At 41.5% G+C, this 22,469-nt stretch overlaps 1 protein-coding gene across 12 annotated transcripts in view; it reads right to left on the bottom strand.

Moving 5' to 3' along the window:
- Window positions 1-22,469, bottom strand: part of AGPAT3 (1-acylglycerol-3-phosphate O-acyltransferase 3) — a 139,338-nt gene that overhangs the window by 80,294 nt on the left and 36,575 nt on the right. For 8 of the 12 annotated variants that reach the window (XM_007493211.3, XM_056797104.1, XM_056797108.1 and 5 more), the window contains one exon: window positions 8,382-8,445. The gene's annotated coding sequence lies outside the window, so the exon portion shown is untranslated. Of the gene's footprint in view, window positions 1-8,381; window positions 8,446-17,832; window positions 17,852-17,894; window positions 18,126-22,249; window positions 22,331-22,469 lie in introns of those variants that run through there. The other 4 variants (XM_007493212.3, XM_056797107.1, XM_007493213.3 and 1 more) reach the window with 3 other exon arrangements.

Raw genomic sequence — 22,469 nt, 5'->3', positions numbered from 1 at the left:
TTTCTATATTTTTAAGCAAACAAAAATACAGAAAGCGTTCTTAGTCATAGCAACTTGGAAAAGCTGGCTCCTGAGGAATCACTTCATTATCCTGTTGATCAAACATATCTTCCTTATGGAAATGGGGGAGAGGCCCAAGTAAGAGATCCTAGGAGGATATCCTTGCAGCGTTCCATGTGCAATATTAAATGACTTGCCTCATTCCGCTCCAACATGAAGCCTAAACTAAATACGCGGAGTGTTAGAGCAATGCCTCTGTGCAGGCGAGGGCCAAGTAAGATGGTGGCTCACAGCCCACTTGAGGTGCAAAATAGGAACAGGGTGGGGTAACTGAATGGTGAGATACAGGATTGTGCCCAGTGGCAACAGCCCTCCTGACCACACATCAGTCGCCCTCTCTGAGGAATGTGGGGCAGGTTCCCAATCAAGCAACGGTATTCGTGTGGTCAGTGCTGAAGGGGGCTCCTAAGGGACATTTTTAAAAATACCACATCCAGCCTTCTGTAGTGGTTTTTTATCTTCTGCTTAGTTTGAACTAGCCGAATAAGAAAGCCAGAAATAAAGTGGGGAGGCAAATTCAGCAGCTGGAGAGAGAGCTCTCCGTTTTCTGGGACCATGGCAACAGCCAAAGAAAGCTGAGGGGACGTTGTGGCTCTGCTGACAGAGGTGGGGATGGAGTGGCTCCAGGAGGAGCTCACCCTACACGCTGTGCCCCAGGGATTAAGCTTCTGCTGAGATGTGAACCCTCAGACAAGAAGGAGAGCTGACATCCCAGAAGAGGGGCGCCCGTGGAGATGGAAGGTATGTCTGATCTGCTGATGGAGACGAAGGAAGCTGGAGGACTTCTGAACATGAGATTCCCTTACAATAGCCGTGTCAATGGCACCTGGCAGCTCATGGGGAACCAAACAATGACATCATGCCCATTCCGAAAGCTGTTACTTACTTGTCAGTGTTATAGATCAGATAGCCTAGACCCAGGTGACTGGTATAATATCAACCTGGCCAATGTTTTTTTTTTCTTTATTCCTGAGAATAAGACTTGTTTTTGCTTTGGTTGTCTAGTCAAGTTCAACTTTTTGGAGTTTTCTTGGCAAAGATACCAGAATGGCCTGCCATTTCCTTCTCCAGTTCATTTTACAGATGAGGAAAAAGAAGCAGAATTAAATGACTTATCTAGGGTCGTGCAACTAGTAAATGTTTGGGGCTATATTTGAACCCAGAAGATGAGCTTTCCCAGTTCTAGGCCTAACAGTCTATATGTTTCTACCACTTAGTTGCTGTGAGAATAAAACTAGCCAGCAGCAATTGGCTTTCATCTACAAAGGAGTCCACTATACATTCACTATTTGCTTACGGTTGAATCATATCAATAAAGGCAATTATTAAATCATTAATACCTAATGATTAGAGTAAGCTACAGATTCTCTGCCATGATAAAAAGAGTTACTTTATAGAATTAGGTAAAATAACAAATTCTTCTAGAAGAACCAAAGATCAAGGGAAATAATGAAAAAAGGAAAGGGGCCTAGCAGTTCCAGGTTTCAAAATATACTACAAAAGAATAATCAACCAATTGATACCAATAATTGTTACCAAATCAAAATTATTCAGTATCGGATAAAGCAGAGGAAGTTAATCAGTAAAGCCATAGATGCCCAGAGACGCTGTCAATCATAGTAGCTTAATTTTCAATAAGTCAAGGACTCCAACTACTGGGATAACTTACTATTTCACAAAAACTGCCAGGAAAATTAGAAAGCAATTTAGCTGAAATGAGATTCAGACGAACGCTTCACCCCCAATAGAGAGAGGTCACATCATATAGACTTTTAGAGGAGCTGGGGAGAAAATAGGGAGAAGATACTTTTTCCAGCTATAGAAGAAAGAGGTCTTATTTAAGGAATGAAATGAGAAAATAATTGTATTTCATAATTATCATGGCTATATCACTTTTTGTTAATTGCATAAAAATAATGGAATTGAAATATTAAAACTTAAAATGTTTTATATATTAGTTTGAAACTATTTGACAACTTCTACCCAAAAATATATTGAAACTGTTGTTGGAAAATCATATGATTACACCAATTGATGCAAAAAAAGCTTCTTATAAATAATCCTTTTATAGTAAAGACATTAAAATGCATAAGGATAAAGTAACAATTTCTTGATATCAGCATAGAGAAAAACACAACCTTGCTGGTGCTATTCCTCACAAATTCTTCTTATTGCTCCCTAATTGATTCATTTCATGCCCCATAGAGGCCATTCCAAACCTATTCCCTCCTCAGGCTCACCGTGCTACCCTTCACTCCTCTAAAAATATAGCAATGAACACATTCAAGTTTTTCACATCCCCAAGAGTTTGTTTTGCTTAGAATAGTTGTCCTTCCTTAATCTCTTCTTCCTTGAGTCCCCCTCCCCCCTTTTCCCATTTCTCTACCCAACTGTGTGTATGTGTACATCCAAACATGTGTATAACATATACACACATAAATGTAATATTATATAATGGATTTGGTTTAGGTTCGGAAAGGAAGGGGAGGAGGGGGTGAATGAGGAAGGAAGAATATATATACACAAAAATACATGCACATTCTTCCTTGTTCAATCAAGAGGCCTTCCTCTTTATTGGTAGAGATGGCCACTTGGGCACTCCAATTGAAATCATGTTTCCTAACCTTCCAGTCCAGGGCATTCATTATTCTTCTCTTTCTTAAGATAGAGAAATATCACCTCCCCATATTTTAATGCAAATAACTTGTCTTTCATTTGTCTTTTATCAGTGTTCCTTCATATTACCTTTTTTATGCTTCCCATTTCTCCTGTGTTTGAGTTTCAAAGTTTCTTTTTTCTTTTTTTAAGATATTTTATTTTTACAATTACATGTAATAATTTGTAACATAAGTGTCTCAAAATTATAAGATTCGGATTGCCTCCCTCTCTCCTTTCCCTCCCCCCAGTCAAGAGATGGTAAGCAATTTGATCTGGGTCATACATGTATTATCATGGAAAGCACACTTCCATATTGGTCACTGATAAATTGATTTGTTCTCATTTACTGTTTTGGTTTGGTTTTTTTACACCTTACCTTCTGTCTTATCAATCCTAATGTAGAAGAGCAATAAAGACTAGACAACTGAGGTTAAATGACTTGTCCAAGGTCACATAGCTAAGACGTGTCTGTGGTAAGATTTAAACCCAAGACTTCCCATCTCTAGGCCTACGTCTCTATCCATGGAGCCACCTAGATGCCCGGAGCTTCTAAGCTGGTCTTTTTTCAGAAATGCTTGGAAATCCTCTAACTCACTAAAGGTTCTTTTTCCCCTGTAGCATTTTACTAAACTTTGCTGAGTTACTCCTAACTTTAAGTTAACCTTTGCCTTCTGGAATACCAAATTTCAAATTCTCCACTCCTTTAGAGTGGTGTCTACTAAATTGTGTGCGATCTTGATTGCAGTTCCTCAGTATTGAAATTTTTCCTTTCTAGTTCCTTGCAAAAATTTCCTCCTCGATCTTTTTTCCTATGAGGTATCTGCTATCTTCTTCTGTATTTTTAGTCTCTTGACTTTAATAATTCTTGTTCCATCCTGGAGGCACTGGCTTCTATTTAGCCCATTCTAATTTTCAGAGGGTTTGTTGTTTGAGCAGGATCTTGTACCTCTCACGCCAAGCTATTCATTTCCTTTCTAATTCTTTCTTCCCTGGCTCTCAATTCTTTTCCAATTTTTACCAGGAACTAGAGTTGATTTGTTTTTGGCCTGAGAAGTGTTTTTTTTTTTCCTGAAGCTTTGCTTGCAGATGTTTTGAAATCTCCTCTTTGGGTTTACGTCTTTAACTTCCATGCCACTAGAATACCTCTTTATAGTGGGAATCCTTGTTCTATTTGTTCATTCTTCCAGTCCACTTCTTAATTTCATACTTCAAACAGGGCTGGACTCTGCTACACTTCTGGAGTGAAAACGGGGGCTAGTCCTATCTCTGCTTTCTTGGAGTATTAAGTATTGTCTTATTCTAGGCAAATTTCCAGTGTTCTCAAGAGTCTAATCCAGGGCAAAGCATGATTTCTGTCTGCTTAGTCTGAGTTCTGTTAAGTTCCTGACATGAGTTTGGGTCTGAAAAAGAGAACGGTACCGGACGCAGCCCCTATCAGCCAGCTGGAAAGTGCGGTTGGGTCAATGTCAGTTTAGTGGGTTTCCTGTTGGTCTGGACCTTATTTTGGGCCTGAGATCTGAGGCACATGCCTTCAGAAAGTCCTCCTTTTTTCAGAATTCTGCCCAAGTACATAGGTCCCCTTTCTCAGTTCACCCTGGGTCTGTGACCCAGAGAACTGAGTAGTGAGTGGCAAAGTTGGCAGTTCACATCTGTCTCCATCAAAGTGCCCCAGGATGGGTCTGGGACCTCTTCTAGCCCAGGCACATCATCTTTCCCTGGGAGCAGGAGAGCTCACAGATGCATTCCAACTTAACTCTATCCTCAGGGTCTGCTGCCCTGTGTTGAACGTGGTTGAACAAATGTCTCACTGCAACTTTTTCTGGATTTCCCCATCAGATTCGATAAAGTAAAATTTCTAGATTTGTCTTAAGAATTTTGCATGGATTAACAGAATTTACATATTCAGTGATTAGAAAATATTCTCAATTTCTGAGAATTTTTTAAAAACAGTCTCTTGCAAGAAAAGTCAAAAGGGAAAGAATGATGCTTTTAAAGACAAGTCAGTTTAGGGGTTAGCAAATGAGATGATGATTGAATCTTATTTCCTACAGACCTTTAAGGAAGCATGGCACACTGCAAAAAGGGTCCAATTCTCTTGTAAACCTTTCTAGTGTTATGATTTCCCAGTAAATCTATTGGAACTTAAATCTTTCTCATCTCAACTCATCATCAGACAGCTCATCACCCTCTAATTAAATAAGAAAACAGTTTAACCCACACTGTAAGCAAGGTTTCCGCAATACTTAAATGATACACATTACTCACCTTCCCACTCTGACTCTTTGTCATGGAAGAACAAACAATAATGAAACAAGTATATGATACAACCAGCTCAACCTTTTAATTAGGGTTAGTTTTGGAACTAGAATCTTTATGTACAAATATAATGTTTCATAATTATAAGGCAAGTAACTTTTATGACAGTAGGAACTTCTACTTATATAATACTTATCTTTACAGAGTTTAATATTCTATAAAAATTTTATCTCAACTCCCCTACCGTCCCTATTCATTTCATGCATTATTATAACAGATGAGGAGGGAAAGACGGAAGGGCTTAGCCCCATTTTATTGATGAGATTGTCACCTAAAATCAAACTTGGGACTTTTGTTTAATGAAATCTCTCCTTTAATCTGTCTTCCCTTCTATTAGCCCTCCTCCCTTTCTCTTATGTCCTTCCCTTTCTTCTTCTCTATAGGACAAGATCTCTATATATAGGTCTATCCTAAACTGAGTGTGTGTGTGTGTGTGTGTGTGTGTGTGTGTGTGTTATTCTCTTTTTGAGCCAATTCCAACGATCATAAGGTTGAAGCATTGCCCACCATGCCCCACATAGTCCTCTCCATTGTAAAAGTTCCCTCTTTTTTTGCCTCTTCTCCATGAGATAATTTCCCCATTCTTCCTCTCTCTTCCCTTTCTTCTCTTTCCTCACAACCTAATTTTATTTTGTTAAAATCATCCTAGTAAGTCAACTCACATCCAAAACTTCTGTCTAATAACTTCTGTAATAAGGATAAAGTTCTTAGGAATGACAAGTATCTTCTCAGAGAGGAATATAAATATTTTAACGTTACTGAATTCCTTAGGATTTCCCTTTCATGTTTACCTTTTTATGCTTCTCTTGAATCTTGTATTGGAAAGTCAAATTTTCTATTCAGTTCTGATCTTTTCATCACGAATGGCTGAAAGCTCTCTATTTCATTAAATATCCATTCTTCCTCTTAAAAATTATACTCAGTTTTGCAGGATACGTTATTATGGATTGTAATCCTAGCTTTCTCTTCCAGAATACCCATAATACCATAATCTAAGCCCTCTGCTCTTCTAACAGGGAAGCTGTTAAATCTTGTGTGATCCTCATGTAAAACCCAGTAGAATTGCGTGTCGGCTACAGGGGGAAAGAGGGGATGTGGAAAGGAGAAGAAAAGAACATGATTCTTGAAGCCACGGAAAAATATTCTAAATTAACTAATTAAATAAAATTTTTCAAAAAAAAATCTTTTGTGATCCTGACTGTGGCTCCATGATATCTGAATTATTTCTTTCTTGTTGCTTGCAATATTTTCTCCTTGAACCAGGAGCCCAACTCATGGATAGCAGGGGAGGCTGGTTGGACAACTGGTTGGAAGGAGGTTGCAGGGAACCCTTTTGCTTGTGTTGGGTTCAGGACTTCATAGTTCTGGGTGGCAATCTCAGGGCCAAAAGGAGTGGCACTCACTTGTGACCACAGGGGAACAAGGATGCTGGTCACAGTTTTAGAGTGGAGAGGATCACTCATGGAGGAGTAGGAATCCTGGACTCAATTCCAAGACAGAGAGGGCAATTGTGACTACAGGAGAGTGGAGGGTCTAGTTATATAGTCCCAGGGCCAGAAGGACTGCTAGCTCTAGGAGACATAGGGGAACAAGGTCTCTTCCTGTCCTCACAACTCTAAAATCTAGAGTTGTTAGGAGCAGTTGAGTGGATTAAGAGTCAGCTCTAGAGATGGTAGGTCCTGGATTCAAATCTGGCTTCAGACACTTCCCAGCTGTGTGACCCTGGGCAAGTGACTTGACCCCCATTGCCTAGCCCTTACCTCTCTTCTGCCTTAGAACCAATACACAGTATTGATTCTAAAATGGAAGAAAAGGAGTTAAAAGAAAAAAAAAAGACCTAGAGTTGTTGTTACTAGTTACTAGCAGCATTATCCTTATTCTACAAATGAGAAAATTAAAGCACAGAATTGTCTCATCTAGAATCACGGTTAGTATCTCAATGAGACTCAAATCTTTCGGATTCCGCGTCCAACCCTGTACGCTGTGCCACCTGGCGGCTCTCGTCAGAGAAGACACCAAAATCGCTTGATCTCTCTCCATGAGTACTTCCTGGCTATTTCTAGTTCAACATCCCACGGACATCTCAAACACAGTATGTCCGAAACAGGACTCATCTGCTCCCCTAACACTGTGCCTCCCCAAAGGCCTTATTTCTATTGAAGGTACTATGCCCCCCCATTGTCCAGCCTTGTAGCCTTCTGAAAGCTGCCCAGCGTCTCCCCCTTACCATCTCGATCCAGCGCTCCGTCCTTCCTGCTAACGCCATCTCTACAGGGTCCCTCCCATGTTCCCATCGGATGGCCATCCCAAGACCCCAAACCTGGCGGGGCTCCTTAATGACGTTAGGATAAAGGCTGTCCCGTCCCACCTTGAATTCGAGGCTTCCCACAATCTGACGGCAATCTGCCTTCTTTCACCGGACTCCAACCACATCGGACTATTAGCACCGCAGCTCTCGAGCTCCCCACGCCATCCCTCCCCTCCACACACTTCAGAAGCCCCCAGACCCGGAACGTATCTCTCAGGTCCCCCCCAAATCCACCCTCTTCTTTCCACTAAAGTAACACCAAGAGGAGAAGGCAGGAAAGTCTACAAGATTCTCTTTACCTAGACAAGGTCAGCCCTTGCTGAGCACATAGCGCCCTCCTCTTTATCTCATTATGTTGCCTCAAAGAGACAGACAAGAGCAAAGTCCTACTTTTAAGGCATTCGGGCAGTGCCCCAAGCACTGGGGATGCCGGATTTGCAGTGGTGAAAGGATTCCAAGGGTTGAAATCAAAACCAAACACAAAAGCCTGTTTTTAAGTCCTCTAGAATGACTCCAGTAATCCTCTCCTCCCCTCAGTCCAGGATGGTATTCATGACAGTGGAAGGAGGTCATGGACAAAATCCCAGCAACTGGTGTGATCATATATATGGTAGGAAAGACCCAGGCAAGCCTGTCCAATATTCAAAACATCTTCCCTTCCATGGAGGTCATTCAAAGGCAGCAAAACCTTTTTTTAAAAAAAAATCAACAAGTCAAGAAACATTTGTTGATTACCTACTACAAATATGCAGGATCTAGAGGGAGAAGGGGTACTGTTACTAGAAGAAAATGCACTTAATACACAGGAAAGGGGGCAGCTGGGTGGATTGAGAGCCTGACCTAGTGACAGGAAGTCCTGGGTTCAAATCCGATCTCAGATACTTCTCTGCTGTGTGACCCTGGACAAGTCACGTAACCCCCATTGCCTAGCCCTTACTGCTCTTCTGCCCTGGAATCAATACACAGTATTGATTCTAAGCCAGAAGGTGAGGGTTTAAAAAAAAAACAAACCATAGGAAATTCGGTTCCCATTACTTACCAAGGCACAAAATTTAGTATGGTCAGCAGTAACACTTCTTCTTAAGTTTTCCAACCTTAGAGGTCTAAAAGCAAAAAAAAATATATAATAATAAACAAATATGCAGTGAATGACTAGAAATGTATGTATACATTAATAAAACATAAGCATACGGTTTAACTGACTTTAAAAATTAAAAATAAAAAGGTCAGGATACCAAGGAAACTTGTAAGTATAAGCTAACTTGGTTTCTTATAAAATATAATACCAATGACATGCAGGATACAGTACGAACACAGCTGTGAACTACCCTGGGGTTATCTACTACCATTGAATACTTTCAAATGTACTCTTTGTACTTGTTAGTATTACAGAGAGATATTCTAGAAAGGGAAAAAGACGAGGCAATTCTAGAAAAGGCACGCTGATCCCCAACGTGGGGGAACTTGGCTTCCAGTTTCCATAAGACTGAAAAATACACAGTAAAATGACTCTCAAATATTCATGTCAAGCACACATTTGTGTGTGTGTATATCAGGGATCATATAGAACTCTTCTCTTTGCACCCACTTAAAATGTATCTCAAAAATGCTTCATGATTAGCATCTAAGAAATAGAAGGAGGAATAGGAGAAGATTGACAGGCCAAAGGGGAGGCAGCAAATCTATAGCGGTGCAAATGATATTTTTGGCCACTCCTATACATGGAAGTGTCCAAGTGAGACTGAAAGTATACCAAAGGGTCTTTTTTTCCCACTTACAATATGGCGATATGTTGGGGAAAGTTCCGTTAGAAAGCCTAGAAAACTATGAGCTTCAACTTACACTCATGTAAAATGTTCCTAGAAATGACTTACATGATCTATGTTTATAGAGATTCTCTATCATGTTCTGCACTTCTGTTTTCAAATGGTCTCAATGTATTCCCCTCAAATCTTTCACTGGCAATCCTGTCTTCTTTTTCATTGCTCGGGATACTCTCTACAGGGAACAGGTTTCATCAGTAGCCAAACTCTTTCTTCCCTCTGCTTGGTTTCTTCTCTCCACTGCAGTTCTTTTCATTAAATGCCCATTTTAATTATTTTTACTTTTCTAAGGTCCCTTTTTCAGAGCGTTTTGCCAAAAAGAATACAGAACACCCAAGCTGTTATCCACCTGGAGGGTCTGGGATTTTGATTCATTGGTGTAGAGAATTTGGGTTTGAGCAACTCTAGGGAAGCCTATCAGCACGTGCTGAGAGGCTAATTGATGGCCTGGGGTCACAAAGCCATTCTGTCCTAAGTCTTCTTGACTCTGAGGTCACCCCTCTGTGCACACTGGGCTGTCTACCTCTAGAAACCTTCACATTAGGATTAGTGCCTTTACCATTTCAGAATACAAATCATGGCGCATTTGCCAAGGCAACATTAATCGAAAAGGACAACCCATCGCTTAATCACCAGAAAAGACAAGACTCAATTTATTCAATTCAAATCACTGCAGCAGATAAAAATACCCATTATCAATGTCCTAGGCACCATGAGAGAAGAATACAAAACATTTAAAAATGAATGAAAAAACATTTACAAATTACTTGCTATATACAAGTGACTATCTAAACTGAAGGAAAATAATAGTCTATTGTAACGAATGCAAATAAGTAAATACAAAATATGTACAAAGTAAATATAATATAATTTAGGGGAACATTAATAGCAGAAGATCAAGATAGGTCCTCCTTGAAATGGCATTTGACCTGAACCCTTTAGAAAGCTAGGATTCCTAAAAGGGAGTAGATCCCAGACAAGTAGAGTCTGTAGAGTCTGAAAGATAGAACATCCTACAACCATGATGGTGAACCTATGGTATATGTGCCAAAGAGGGCATGCTAGCTGCTCCTTTCTTCTCTATCCTGCCTCCTCACCCCTTTGTACCTACTCCCTCCCCTAAACAGAGCATTCAGGCCACACCCTCTCTTTCTCCCTCCCAGTCTGGGAGGAGAAGCTGGGGGGAGGGGTCTCTTCTCCCATCCCCCCCTGGACCCACCTCCAAGTGGGTCACAGTTAGGCAGCCCCACTCTTAGCACAGCAATCCTGGCAGGGGTGCACCATTGTTATGCAAATCGAAGCAGCCTAAAAGGCAACTGTGGTTGAATCTCAGCAACAGAGCTGAGCAGAGGCCATGTGGGGCTGCATTTGAATTGGAGGACAAGGACAGGCACCCTGCTTTGCAATAAGAAGCCACCTCCCTGAGCCTACTAGTCTTGTCTGGCTGAGCAAAGCTCCATAACAGCCCCCTTGCTTGGCCCCCAGCACAGCTGGAGGCAGCAGCGGGTCCACATGGCTGCAGGAGGCATCTTCCCCACCCCCAAATGCAGTGGGCAAGAGGGTACTTGGAAGGAGGAAGTACCACAAGCAGTCTAAGGGGGCGGGCACTGCACATGGTCTCTAAAAGATTCGCCATCACTGTCCTAAAAGGCAGATATAACTAGCAGGTTATTTTGTAACCAGAACATATTAATGGAAGCAATGGGCAAAAAGCCTAACAGGTAGGCTGGAGTCAGAATTCAAATGGATTTAAATGCTAAAGGGAGGGGGCAGCTGAATAGCTCAGTGGATTGAGAGCCAGGCCTAGAGATGGGAGGTCCTGGGTTCCAATCTGGCCTCAGACACTTCCCAGCTGTGTGACCCTGGGCAAGTCACTTGACCCCCATGGCCTAGCCCTGACCACTCTTCTGCCTTGGAGCCAATACACAGTGTTGACTCCAAGATGGAAGGTAAGGGTTTAAAAGAAAATGCTAAAGGGAGGAGTTCACTTTAATACACACAGGCATCAGAGGAGTGATATGACCAGACCTGTCATTTAGGAATAACAATTTTGGTAACTATGTAGAAACACAGGCTATTGCAACAGTAGGCAAGAGATGATGAGGTTCTAGATTAGAATAACGGCAAAGGGAGTAGAGAGTGGGGGACAACAGCAAGAAATGTTGTAGAGGAAGAGCTCAGATTTGGCCAATGAATGAGATAGGCTGCAATCCTAGATGACTAGATAATGGGACCCTGCCCATAGAAAAGGGAAAGTTAGTCAGAGGGACAGGAGGGAGAAAGTAGGGGGGCAGAATAATGAGTTTTGTTTTGGACTCATTGAGTTTGAGATGACGATGGGAAACTCAGTTTGTAAAAGCCAACAGGAAGCTGGAGATGTGGGGCTAGGACGCAGGAGAGAAACTATGGAGGAAGATCTGAGAGCCAAAATACCTAATGAGTGATGAGCAAAAGACTTTGACCTTTGCAGGTATTATTATCGTCAATTTACAGGTGAGGAAACTGAGGTACTATCCAACATTCATTAACTTACTGTTAATCTTATCCTCTCCCAACCCCAAACTCATCAACCTATTCTTCCATTCTAAATTCTAACCAGCTGCAACCAACAAAGCCTGAGTTACAGTCCCTCATTCACCTTTGTTCATACTAGTCCCTCCACACTTTTCCAATATTCTTCTTACTCTTTTATAAACCCTACCTAAAAAGTGAGACAGAAACATGTTCGTTTGCTTTTCGGGGAAGCTCCCTTAGTCCAATCCCCCTCCTCAATAGAGTTTGGCAGCCCTAACAATAAAAACAATCAGTATTTTCCATTATGAAGTTCCCAGAGGATGAGACTTTTGTTTATTCCTCCTGTGTATATTATAATAACAAATTATATATATATTACTTACATACAGTAGGCACTTCCTATTCAGTAAATGTAGGTGACTAACAGCAAAATGATGTAGTAATCCACTGGCAAAACATTTCTAAGAATGATTTCTTCCCCTGGAAATCTTCTCATAATAAAACTTCACGGAGCCACCATTTCCCCCCAAGTGTGTGAGAGGTTTCAACACTGATCCTCAGGGCAGCTGGGTAGCTCAGTGGATTAAGAGCCAGGCCTGGAGATGGGAGGTCCTGGGTTCAAATATATCGGATACCTCCTAGCTGTGTGATGCCGGGCAAGTCCCTTAATCCCATCTGCACTTCTGCCTTGGAACCAATACTTAACATCAATTTTAAAACATTAAATGAAGGCTCCAAATAAGTGATCCTGAAAACATGTTTATCTACCACTTGGTACTGGTATCCTAGAAGACGCTAGGCTTTAATAGGAAGGCAGAGATAAACGGAACCGAGAACTGGGGAAAAGAATGTTAGCTATTCTATCTGAAAGCAAGGAGGGAGAAAAAGAGAATGAAGATGAAGAGTGAGTTAAAAGGAGTGTGCAGGGGAGTGAAATAACAAACAATTGAACTTCCTTTTCCAGGGCAGCCATTAGACAAGTAGAGACCACCTATTTGCTATGCACAATGCTAGAAGCACCAATAAGAGAATTCCAGGTGAGTAAAAAGTAGGGAAAAAAAGAAGTAAAAAACCCTTTTAGAATGAGAATCTCGGAGGGAAACATGCACTGAAGAGAGAACCAACACATTTTTGTAGTAGAAACCAAATTTCAAGAGTTCTGAGTAATGTATCGTCTTCTATCTGTGATTTCATAAGGATAGATAGTTCCCAATGAGGTAACTTCTACCAACACAAATCCACAACTGTTCTGCAGACTAAAACCCGAGGCAGCCCTGAGAGACCAAGAACCCTGACCACTATCACACAGCCAGTATGCATATGTGGCAGAGCCAGAACCTAAATAGGTCAGTTGTCTTGTCTCAGACTGACTCTATGCACTATACCAGCAGTTTCTTAAATAACTTACTGATTGGCTCTAAAATGCAAAATTTTAACCAGATAAAATTATGCCAATTTTGCAAAAATGTTACTTTTCACAGAAATTAACTAGTCAGGTGCCAACATTTTTTAAAAATCTAGTTCCAGCAAAAGACCATCTTAGAAGCCAGAATCAAACAATCAACAAATATTTCTTGAGTCTACAGACACTGTTCTAAGTGTTAAGGGGATATCAAAAGGTAAAAAGATCTATTTGCCAAGACAAACACAGGAATTATATGAACACAAAAACAAAGCACTTTCTACACAATTAAAACTAGATCTAAACAATTGGAAAAACATTAATTGCTCCTGGGTAGGACAAACTAACATAATAAAAATGACAATCCTACTCAAATTAATTTACTTATTAGGTGCCATACCTATCAAACTACCAAGAAACCAGATCTTAAACTGTGCTATAAGGCAGTGGTCATCAAAACAATATGGTTAAGAAACAGAAGGGAGGACCAGTGGAATAGACTAGGGGTAAGTGACCTCAGCAAGACAATGTGTGATAAACCTAAAGATCCCAGCTTTGGGGACAAAAATGCACTATTTGACAAAAACTGCTGGGAAAATTAGAAAACGGTATGGGAGAGATTAGGTTTAGATCAACATCTCACACACTACACCAAGATAAACTCAGAATGGGTGAATGACTTGAATATAAAGAAGGAAACTATTAGCAAATTAGGTGAACACAGAATAGTTTACCTGTCAGATCTTTGGGAAAGGAAAGATTTCAAGACCAAGGAAGAGTTAGAAAAAATTACAAAATGTAAAATAAATAATTTTGACTACATTAAATTAAAAAGGTTTTGTACAAACAAAACCAATGCAACCAAAATTAGAAGGGAAGCAACAAATTGAGAAAAAATCTTTATAACAAAAACCTCTGACAAAGGTCAAATTACTCAAATATATAAGGAGCTAAATCAATTGTACCAAAAAAAAAAAAATCAAGCCATTCCCCAATTGATAAATGAGCACAGTACATGAATAGGCAATTTTCAGATAAAGAAATCAAAACTATCAATAAGTAAATGAAAAAGTGTTCTAAATCTCTTATAATTAGAGAAATGAAAATCAAAACATCTCTGAGGTACCACTTCACACCTAGCAGATTGGCTAATAAATGTTGAAGGAGATGTGGCAAAATAGGGACAGTAATGCATTGCTGGTGGAGTTTTAAGGAGCAGAACCAGGAGGACATTGTACCCAGAGACAGATACATGGTGGAATGCAATAGACTTTTCTACTAGCAGCAATGCAATGATGCAGGACAATACCGAGGGACTTATGATAAAGAACGCTATCCACATTCAGAAGAACTGTGGGAGCAGAAACACAGAAGAAAAACAACTGCTTGATCACATGGTTCGATGGGAATATGACTGGCGATGTAGACTCTAAACAATCACTTTAGTGCAAATATCTATAATATGGAAACACATCTTGATCAATGACACATGTAAAACCCAGTGGAATTGTGCATTGGCTATAGGAAGGGGCGGGAGGAAGTGAGGAAAAGAACATGAATCATGTAACCATGGAAAAATTTTCTTAATTAAGCAATTAAATAAAATTTAAAAATCAAAAGGTACAATTAGTTTCCTTTAAAGAATTAGCTGGATTCAAGGTTTTTTATGATAATTCATAAGACTGAATTTTAAAAGTATGCTTCAAGAATTATCTATTATACAAACTGACCTCTCTGTGATATACAACTCTTTTAATATTCCCTTTGCTATCACACTTTCCTGGTTCTCTTTTTTTCTCCTGAAGGGCTTCTTTCTTCTTCTCATCTCCTAATAATAGCTTACTTAGGGTCTTCTAGTTCTTTCTCTCTCAGACACCTGATTTATTCTCATAGTTTGAGGAATCATTTCTATAATAAATGCCTTTAAACTGTAGCTTTGAATTCTCATTTCAAATCCTTATTTCCTGTCTAAAACTATCAATTTTCCTTTTCAAACTGTCCCCTATGGCCACCCTAAGCAAGTTTCCTATTTCTAAATCAATCACAAGAATTCATGATTTAAGAACCAGCCCTAGAATAAAAATTAAGGCATTAAGAATAAAAAGATAAAATACGGAAAAATCCTTGCTTTTAAAAAGCAAGTTCTGAGATGAATAACATATACACGCCTAACGCACACACACAATAAGCACAGGGTTGTTTGGGAAATGTATTTCTAATAGTTATGGGGAAATAGGGGAAAGCTTCACGTAAAACATGGTGCCTGGTGCATGGTGCACACTAGACCGTGATTAATAAACAATATCCCAATGGGCCATCGTCACAAACCATCTCACCATCTGCCTGCTGCCACTGATCTATTTTCCCCAAACAAACCTTACTCTCTACCCCCGGGTGTTCCTGAACTCACACTCCAGGGGGGAGTGGGGGGTTACTCTACTCATCTGTGGAGTTCCTGACCAAGACCCTGTCCAGTGACTCGTGACTGTGGACAGACTAGTTAACTAGCCCACTATTTCTGCTGGCGGTTCCTAAACACCAGATGATGTTTCAGCCTCATATCCCATGCAGCCTGACCATCTTACCTCTTGGCTGCCTTCTCCCCCTTCCTTCACCTTCTCACTTCCCTTCCCTGTTCATCTGTCCTCTTCTGGTGCTTTCAACTTCTATCAGAGCATCGACTCCGAGAAGGACTTTGTCTCTGTTTCGATCTTTGCATCCTCAGAATGTAGCACAGTTTCTGGTACATGGCAAGAGCTTAATAAATGCTGTTCATGCACTCTTTTTTTTAGTCCTCATCTTCTATCTAAATTGATACAATATGGGTTGGGAATAAGGGCTGGGAAATGGGGGCTAAGTGACTTGTCCAGGCTCACACAGCTGGGAAGGGTCTGAAGTCACACCGGAACACAGGACCGACCGCTCCTCTCCAGGCTCCATTCTCTGTCCCTGGAGCCACCTCGCTTGCCCTTTCCATTCCTTCTTGAAGAAAGTCAGGGTTTCTAAGGGGAAAGAACAGCATCACAAAAACCCAAAGAACGAGAGAATGGTCCACAGTTAGCAAGCACAGTAAGGAGGGCAAAAGGGCGAGAGCTTCGTACGTTGGGTGGTAACCTGGCAGCTACACGAGGAAAGAAGTAACTCATTTGCTCTCCTTTTCTCATTCCACCGAAGCTCAACACCGCAGAATCCGTTTGGGATTTTCCCTCCATCTGGATGTGGTAGAAAGAACAAGGGACCAGGAATGAGCCAAGCTCCTGTTAGTCCGGCTCCACCACTTACTCTTCCTGGGACTGGGGAAGAAGAAGGATCCTGAGCTTGCTTCCCTCTGGGGTTGTGAGCAAGAGCGAACACTCACGATGGGAGGCTGCCCGGGCGTTTCCCAACACTAGTGTCCTCTTTGAACAATTTACACCGCCAGAGGAGCCTCGGTGCATTGCACCTATCAAAGAGAGGCTCTTTGTCACAAGCCCCCAGCACCGTGGCCGGCACGTGGGAGGCACGCGGCACCTCTGCCTCTGCCGGCGAAGTGCGTGCGTTCATCTGACGACTACCATCAGGACGAGAGGGATGGGCAGCGAGGCGGCACCACAGAGGGAGCAGCAGGCCTGACGTTGGGAGGTCAATGCTGGACTCAAAAGCCTGGGCCAGTCACGTGACCCATTAGAGTCCTTGCCCTTCTGTAAGGGTTTTAATAAAAGGAAAAATAGACTTTGGGGACACGAGGGCTTCCCTCCGAGTGCATGGCCTGTGGCTATCTTGTAGATCAGACCAGCTGGCCGATATCTGAACTAAATCAGCCTCACAGAGAATCTGAATGTTGTGTGTTGACAAAACTTCACTTTGTTGAATGTTAACCAAAAAATATTCACTAAAATTGTCTTAAGTTGTTATGGTCAAGCTTGGAGAGGTCCAAGTTTAAGTTAAATATTTCTATCGTGAAGTTCCAACTAAGAGGATGATTTGGATTTGAGGATTTTTTTCAGAACGAGCTACTGATAGAGAAGAAATCGTGGCAAAGGGACATTTCCTTTAATTGGCAGAAATGAGGTAGCGATTAGACTAGAAAAAGAAGGCACTTCTCAATCGGGTATCTAAAAACTAAAGGATCAAGCTCTATCTGGTAAACCCAGTGAATCGATGAATTAAAGGTTGTTTTTCCTCCTCTTTCAGTCAGTGAAATTAAAATAAGATGATCCGGAAAATATCAAAAATTGCCCTTTTCTCGAAGCTGTAGTTTAGGCAGCTTTAATTTTGCAGCAATGATTGCAGTGGTTAAAACATGAGCATGCACCTTCCGCCCAAAGAGATATGACGAAGTAAATAAAAAAGAGCGACTATTTCAATGAACTGCTTCCTTCCTCATTTACAACCTAGGCCTGAAGTACTGCAAAGCGAGAAGCAGCACCCTTAAGATTCTAATTCCAACTGTCACTGACTCCCTGTAATACCTGAAAGGCGTCGCCGAGCCCTTCATGGCCTCAGACTCAAAGCGAGCCATTTAGAACGATGCGGCGACGAGGCATCGGGAAGAACAGAAACGCCTGATAGGCAGCTCTATACTCACATCATCGTCAAAAGCCCCCTCCCAGCCAAGGCCCGGAGCATCCCCGTGCACGCCGCTCACTCGCGATGGTGGTTGCTGAGACAATAAGGTACTATTTTAAGTCAAGCCATGAAAAGGTTCTACCGAGCTCCGCCGCACCCTACCGCCTGTATTTTAACGAGCCAAGTGGAAATGGAGGCTCTACCTTGTTACAGAGAAAGAACCAGTCGATTTGCAAAGATGATTAACAAATAAAGTTTGACTCACTCCATCCTTTACCAGATTTCCTCATACCGTGTGTTCGTGTATCCCATTAGCTATGAGTTAAAACGTGATCTGGTCTAGCTAAGATAGAAAGAAGGAGAAATAAAGAGAGGAAAGAGAAGAAAGGAGGGAAAGGGAGAGGGAGAGGGCGAGAAAGAGAAGGGGGCCAGAGAAGGGAAGAGGAGGAGGGAGAGGGGAGATGGGGAGAAAGAGGAAGAGAAGGAGGAAGGGGGGGTGGGGGTGGAGAGAAAGGGAAGGATGGGGGTGGGGAGCCAAGAATATGTCCGGCTATAAATCAAAGAAGCCAAGATGGTCCCTATCCAGAAGGGGCTCCCATACTAGGAGAAGACAAAGGAGAGGACCGAGGAGAGGAAATATAATTGTATAAAATTTTAAGAAGACAGTGTCGGGCTAGAGATACAACTAAAAATTAAAACAGTAACTTTAGTAGCCAGCTAGCTAGGGGTGGCATCATGGTGCACAGAGCACTGGTCCTTCACCGACGAGCTGTGGGACTCTGGGGAAATCTCTTCGCCTCCGTTTCCCTCCGTTTCTTCAACTGTAAAATGGGGACAATCCCAAGACCTACCTTTCATGGTGGTTGAGAGGATAAAATTAAAGGTCTGTCAAGCTGTTCACACAGTGCCCGGCATGTAGTGGGCACTCTAGATACGGATCCCCTGCCCTTCCCCCTGCCCCAGGCCGGACTAAGAAATGATCAAATGAACCTACAGAACCAGAACGAGCAGAAAGGTAGGAAAGAAGCCCCCAAACGGGAGCTCAAGCGGACCTTGCTGTCTGCGCTTTGGCTTGCTCCGATGGAGGGTTGGCGGCCATTCGGCACGGAGCAAGTCCGACGACTCGTTTGCCCACACGACGCCTCTGTTAGGCTTGGCCATTCTCCTCCTATGCCAGACGTTTCTCATTATCATTCCTGTTCCGGGGGTCTGCTCGAGGGCGCCACAGATGGACCCCACGAGGGCCAACGTGGCCAAGGAACGTCTGCCCGGCACGCGCCACCTCCCCCCCCATTCCTTGGGGGCGACCCAAGGAGCAGACGTCCCTGATGGGTGAGCAGCATCGGCGTTTGCGCAAGACTCGGGCGCGGTCGGCATGACTTAACCCTCCTGCGCGCTCAAGTGCTCGCCACAACTTGACAAGTCCCATGATGTGCTTCGTGCAGAGTCTGGAACGGGGCCAGCACTAGGACCAAGGTCTGCCCAAAGAAAGGATCTGGGGTTCTCCCCGCCCACGGGCACTGGAGAACGACCAAGGGAAAAACACCTTTTCTAAAAAAAAAGTTTAATGAATGAATTAATTTCGAAATCTTTTTCCATGGTTACATGATCCATGTTCTTTCCCTCCCCTCCCCCCATGGCCAACGACAATTCCCCTGGGTTTTGAATGTGTCCTGGATCCAGACCTAGTTCCATAGTATTACTATTTACACCAGAGGGATCTTTTCGAGTCGGCATCCCCAATCCTATCCCCATCGACCCATGTGAGCAAGCGGTTGGGAAAAAACGCCTTCATAACGGAAGAAACGTTCATTCTTCAGGGCTGGATCATGCCAAAATAAATTTAAATAATGTTACATTTAAATTAATTTATACATGTAGTGATGCCACTCAAACGATCAGAGACTTAATTAAGAACTAGATAAAGTACAAAATTCATCTGGAGGAAGAAAAGGTCAAGAATTTCAAGGGAAATTTGAAAAAAGACAAGAAGGAAAGAGGATGAGCAGTCCAAGACCTCAAAGTGGTAATCATCAAACTATTAGATAATTCTTACAAAACTGAAACGCTGACTAATGGGACAGGTTAGGCAAGTAAAACTCTAAAACAATCTAACGTAATAGCACTGTGCTTCATAAATCCATGGACACCAACGTTTGGGCTAAGGACTTCCCATTTGACAAAAAAATGCTGAGAAAACTGGAAAGCAATCTGGCAAGATTAGATTTCTACAAATATCTAACGTATTATGGCACAATGAACTCCAAATGGCCAAATGATCTAAATGTAAAATATATAAAAAGTTATAAAAGAAAAGAAATAATAAAGCAGCGAACATCTATATAGTATTTGTCATGTGCCAAACACTGTGCTAAGTGCTTTACAATTTTTATTATTTCATCCCCTTCTCATAATAATCCACTGAAAATCACTATTTTCAGATAGGAAAACAGAAGTAAACAGAGGTAAGAGACTTTCCCAGGGCCACACAGCAAGAAAGGGCTTAAAGGCTGAATTTGAATTCAGGCCTTTTTAAGTTCAGGTCCAGAGCTCTATCCACTGCACTACCAACCTGCCTCTAAATATCTTTCACAACTATAGCTACGAAGGAGAGTCCTACTTAACCAAGGATTAGGGGAGATCATAAAAAAATAAGGTCAACAATTTTGGTTACATAAAATTTCAAGGCTTTGGAACAACAAAAATAAAGAGAGACCCAGCTGGGTGACCCTGGGCAAGTCACGTAACCCTCATTGTCTAACCCTTACCACTCTTCTGCCTTGGAACCAATATACAGTGTTGATTCCAAGACAGAAGACAAGGGTTTTAAAAAAATAAATAAAAATAAAGGGGGAGATAATTGGGAGAAATCACAGCAAATTTCTTTGATACGGGTGCAATATCCAAGATTTAGTAAGAACTAATATGAAAATATAAGAATAAAAGTTATTTTCCAGTGAATAAGTGGTCAAATGATATAAGCAGTTCTCAAAGAAAAGCAAACCATTAACAATAATGTGAAAAAATGCTCTAAATCACTAATTAGAGAAATGCAAATTAAAACAATCTTGCAATTGTACTTGGAAAGTCGAAAAATAACCAAAAAAAGAAAATAGCAAATTCTGAAAAGCCTACAGGAGGGCAGCAACACTAATTCACACTTGAGGTTTGAATTAATTCAACAATTCTGGAAAACAATTTGAAACTCTGCCTCGAAAGTCACGAAACTGAAAATTCCCTTTGACCCAGTGATACTATCATTAGTCACATATCCCAAGGAGACCAAGGGTAAAAGAGAATGTTTATTTATAGCAACACTTTTTATAGGAACAAAGAATTGAAAACAAGTGTCTGTCTCTCCAATGTGAAATGGCTAGTTGCACATAACTGTTAGCAGAGAGGGTTTCCAGTGAGTAGATGGGGGATGACGGGCTAGTAGTTAGGGAGAAAAAGCTGTGATCTGTAAATTTAATGAATGGTATTGCACCATAAGAAATGATAAACAAAATGAAGCATAAAAGAATTGTACAGAATGAGGATGAAACGAAACGGACCCAATGACACCAATAATATGGAAAAACCCAACTCTGAAAGATTTCAGGACTCCAAACAAACATGAAACAACATTCATTTCAAAAAGGAGGATGAAATGCATCTTCTATCTCTTGAGAAAAAGGCAACAGAGGAAATATGGACTACAGCTTTTCGTTACAAGGGAAGGCTACTACTGAGTGAATGGGAGGCGCAGGCTAGTGATTGGTGAGAAAAATGCAAAGAAAAATCTGTTTGATGCACAGAAGAAAACAAAAAAGCTCCAAGGGGCACAAATGCATAAACCGGTTTTGTTATTACTTTGAAAATTAAACACATGTGTATGCATGTGTACATGTAACATGTGACATGTGTAGTCTTGTGGAAAATAAACTATATCTAAAGAAGTTCGCTTCCTAGGCAAGTCTATTCTTTGTATGATGAAATGTCTATGTTTGTTGGCAATTGTTAACAGAAAGGACAGAATTTGGTCCTCGAAGGACCAAGGGGGATCAGTTGATGCAGTACATCTGCACAAACATAAATGTTTATTTCAAAATTAAATGAAAATATCTACTTGTATTTATCACTATTCAAAATGTAGATAAATATTATGGTAAAAAACCAAAAACTTATATTTAAAATATTTTAAAGCTCTTGCGTCAACTGATGCAATGGACCGACCTTCTAGTGTGATTAGTTTCACAGTTCACCAAAGTGAACAAAAACCCCCAGGGTCACATACGGTCACACTCTTAATGAGCATCTTTACGGAGATTGTTCCAAGTATACAAAACTCTATTGCCGCCTCTATTGCAGGCGACTCCCCAAATCATGACTTCCAGACTAACCTCTCTAAATACCAATTGGATATTCACATCCAAACGTCCCACTGAGACTTCAGCCTATTTTCTAATGAGTTCACTGCATTTCCCTCTCAAGTTGCTCCTGGCTTTGGCGCCACCCCGTCTGTCTGGGGCACCCCAATCACATCGCTCCCATGTTCAAGACTTCCACCATCTCTCTGTCGCCTCTCGAGCCATCATCGTTCCTCGTAAGCTGTTCCAGTACCGACTAGTTAGCACCTACCTGGATCGCTGCATTCATCCTTGACACTCACTTCTTCATACTGCTTTCAGGGTACATTTATTAAAGTGTATAAAGCAGATCAGGCCCTTCCTGGGCTCAGAAAGCTCCAGCAGCTCCTGACCACCACCTAAAGCACAAACTCTTCTGCCTGATATTTAAGACGCTCCCGAGCCCTCTGGCAGCCTGGCACAGCCCCTGGCACTGAAGCAGTAATGAGAGC

The sequence above is a fragment of the Monodelphis domestica genome, chromosome 4 (genome assembly GCF_027887165.1).
Source record: "Monodelphis domestica isolate mMonDom1 chromosome 4, mMonDom1.pri, whole genome shotgun sequence".
NCBI lineage: Eukaryota > Metazoa > Chordata > Mammalia > Didelphimorphia > Didelphidae > Monodelphis > Monodelphis domestica.
Note: the sequence above shows the minus strand (reverse complement) of the source record. Positions and strands in the feature narration are given on the sequence as shown.